Below are 3,657 nucleotides of genomic sequence, written 5' to 3'. Positions count from 1 at the left end.
GTTGACCAGGATGGTCTCGATCTCTTGACCTCGTGATCCACCCACCTCGGCCTCCCAAAGTGCTGGGATTACAGGCTTGAGCCACCGCGCCCGGCCTGGATCATTTTTAATGGTTGCATAATATTTAATAATATAGTATACCATAATTCACTAATTCCTAATTTTCAATCATTTAGATTGTTCTTCTTTCTTTCTTTTTTTTTTTTTTTTGAGATGGAGTCTAGCTTTGTTGCCCAGGTATACAGTGGCACAATCTCGGCTCACTGCAACCTCCACCTCCCAGGTTCAAGCAATTCTCCTGTCTCAGCCTCCCGAGGAGCTGGAACTACAGGTGCCTGCCACCACACCTGGCTAAGTTTTATATTTTTAGTAGAGATAGAGTTTCACTATTTTGATCAGGGTGGTCTTGAACTCCTGACCTCAGGTGATCCACCCACCTGACCTCCCAAGGGGCTGGGATTACAGGTGTGAGTCACTGTGCCTGGCTTGTTTTTCATTTTTTGCTATTATTAGAACATTGACAAACATTCTTATAGCTAAAATCTTTGTACACATCCATATTTACAAACTTAGAGTAAACTCATAGAAGTGGAGTTTACTAGGTCAAAGATCATGCAAAATGGTAAGGCATACTGGCAAATCACTCTCCAGAAGACTGCTCCAGTTAATTCTTCCACCAACAGTACATAACAGTGTTTGTTCCTTGAATCTCTGTCAAGCCTATACAATGTAAATTAAGAAAACAAATTTAAACCAATTTAAAAGAGAAAAACGTGTCAATTTTTATTAGAAAAACACATTTTTCCTTAAAAGCCAAGTTGCAGAGTCTTTTAGAAATGCTTTCAATTATTTAAAGTAAGCCAAAGTCTCAAGAGAATAATCTGAGAATTTCAGTTTCATTATACAAAGGTAAGAGCTAGCTTAGTGCAACTTACAGAATGCCTAATGCATGTTTCTTCATCTAAGAAACACGTGCTCCAAAAGCATATGCCAGAGTCTGGTGCAACTGCTCTAAAATACACTCAAGGCTTAGCCACTCCAGATACTCCAGCATTGGAGTGCGAAGCTGCAGTAACTATCTTCCTGTGAAGGAAACACCTGGTCTAAATGCTGCTTTGATCCACATATCATCTATTTTTTTTCCCCTGTGACTTCAACTCACTACACCCCATAAGGTACATCAAGAAAAGTTTATTCTGCAATAAGCTAACAGAGCTAGGATGGGGTCCAAATTTTTGGCTTCCCTGGGCCACACTGGAAGAACTGTCTTGGGCTACACATAAAATACACTAATGATAGATGATGACTTGAATACAAAAAATTAGCCAGGCGTGGTGGCATGCTTCTGTAGTCCCAGCTACTTGGGAGGATGATATAGGAGAACTGCTTGAACTCAGGAGGTGGAGGGTGCAGTGAGCTGAGATTGAGCCACTGTACTCCAGCCTGGGCGACAGAGAAAAACTTCATCTCAAAAAGAAAAAAAAGAACATTACTTGAATTAAGACTGCTCTGTACGCTTCCCCAAAATATAGCCCAAAACACTGTCATTTATGGTTGTTACTGCTGTTTGGTTTTACTTGTTACGGAATAGGTCAATTGCCTTTAACTGAGCTTAGTCAAAGGAGGTCATAAATTTCCTAAGTTTTCCATGAGAAACTTACCTGCAAAATATTCCCTAACTCTAAAAATCTGGTCTAAACATATGACCTGAAACTCTGTCCTATCTTAATTACTGCAGGAAACGATAAGACTTAATTGTTCAGTGAGTCTTTGGACTCCACCCACCTCCATCCTATCAATTCTGCTTTTCAGGGGTAGATTATCTCCCTGGAGTTTTTTTCAGGCTCTTTTATTTCTTGTTTTGCTTGCATTCTGTCCATTCCATTCCTCACAGGGACTTCTACTACAGAACAGGCAGCTGAATAAGAAAATTAAATTCAAATTCCTGACTGTGGGATGGATACTGAATCTTAGTCACATCATTCTCTAGTTATATAATTTTCTAGATAATCTAGAATAAGAGAATAAAAGGCCAGGTGCAGTGGCTCACATCTGCAATACCAACACTTTGGGAGGCCGAGGCAGGAGGACTGCCTGAGGTCAGGAGTTCAAGACCAGCCTGGGCAACATAGAGAGACCTCAGTCTCTTAAAAAAAAATAAAAAAAATTAGCCAGGTGTAGTGGCACATGCCTATAGTCATAGCTGCTTAGGAGGCTGAGGTAGAAAGAACACTAGAGCCCAGGAGTTGGAGGCTGCCATGAGCCATGATTGCACCACTGCATTCCAGCCTGGGCGACAGAGGGAGACCCTGTCTCTTTAAAAGAGAGAGAGAAATGAAGATAGAGATGAGAAAGAGAAAGACATCTATCCTGTCTAAGTAAGAAATACTCTGCTGAGACTTGATTATGACAAAAATAAATAAATAAAAGAAAAGAGAGAAATACTCTCAGGCCAGTTATGTAACCCCTCCAAAACCTGTTTTCTCATCCACAATAAGGGGCTAATATTATTTTGGGGGCTTCGTATGATGATTAAATATAATCCATGTAAATAACCCCAAAATGTCCGTATGACAGCTGATGGTTATTAGCAAGTATAACGTTTTCTCTAGGCTTTATTTGCATTATGAAAATAGCCACCAGCAGTTTAAATGGAAATTTATCTATCTATTAAATGGAAATTTATCTATCTATAAAGTAACTCTGTGAATGCCATCCCTGGTTACCTTAAGAAATAGCTAATGCAGGCCAGGTGAGGTGGGTCATGCCTGTAATCCCAGCATTTTGGAGGCTGAGGCAGGTGGATCACGAGGTCAGGAGTTCCAGACCAGCCTGGCCAATATGGTAAAACCCCATCTCTACTAAAAAATACAAAAAAATTAGCCATGCATGGTGGTGTGCCTGTAGTTCAGCTACTTGGGAGTCTGAGGCAGGTGAATCGCCTGAATCCGGGAGGTGGAGGTTGCAGTGAGCCGAGATCATGCCACTGCACTCCAGCCTATGAGACTCTGTCTCCAAAAATAAAAAAGAAAAGAAATAGCTAGTGCACAGCAGTGTGATGTTCTAGACTTGGCTCTTAGTCCACTAAGTAACTAACTTAAGTCAATGTGTCCGTAATAAAACTCAGTTTCAACTGGCTTATCTGAACGATTAAGTCTCTGCCAAAGTCTAGAATACCACATCTGAATTTCACTTGTTCACCAACACCCAAGGCCTTCTAATTGCAACAATTTGAATATTGCATTTCTAGGTCATCTTTAGCTATGGTGGTTACATGAACAGATCATTCAGCATTTTCATAGCAAACTGTATCATTTCAAACATTTCTCACAACATATTGTTCCAATAACATTAAAACACTTTTGGGCCAGGCACGGTGGCTCAAGCCTATAATCCCAGCACTTTGGGAGGCCGAGGTGGGTGGATCACGAGGTCAAGGGATCGAGACCATCCTGGTCAACATGGTGAAACCCCGTCTCTACTAAAAATACAAAAAACATTAGCTGGGCATGGTGGCGCGTGCCTGTAATCCCAGCTACTCAGGAGGTTGAGGCAGGAGAATTGCCTGAACCCAGGAGGCAGAGGTTGCGGTGAGCCGAGATCGCGCCAATGCACTCCAGCCTGGGTAACAAGAGCGAAACTCCGTCTCAAAAAAAA

At 41.5% G+C, this 3,657-nt stretch overlaps 1 protein-coding gene across 4 annotated transcripts in view; it reads right to left on the bottom strand.

Annotated features, from left to right (window-relative positions):
* Positions 1-3,657, bottom strand: part of SSH2 (slingshot protein phosphatase 2) — a 291,139-nt gene that overhangs the window by 47,677 nt on the left and 239,805 nt on the right. The window lies entirely within an intron of this gene.

This window comes from Sapajus apella, unplaced genomic scaffold (genome assembly GCF_009761245.1).
Source record: "Sapajus apella isolate SASKATOON/1434 unplaced genomic scaffold, GSC_monkey_1.0 scaffold12, whole genome shotgun sequence".
NCBI lineage: Eukaryota > Metazoa > Chordata > Mammalia > Primates > Cebidae > Sapajus > Sapajus apella.
This window is presented reverse-complemented; position numbering and strand designations above follow the sequence as displayed.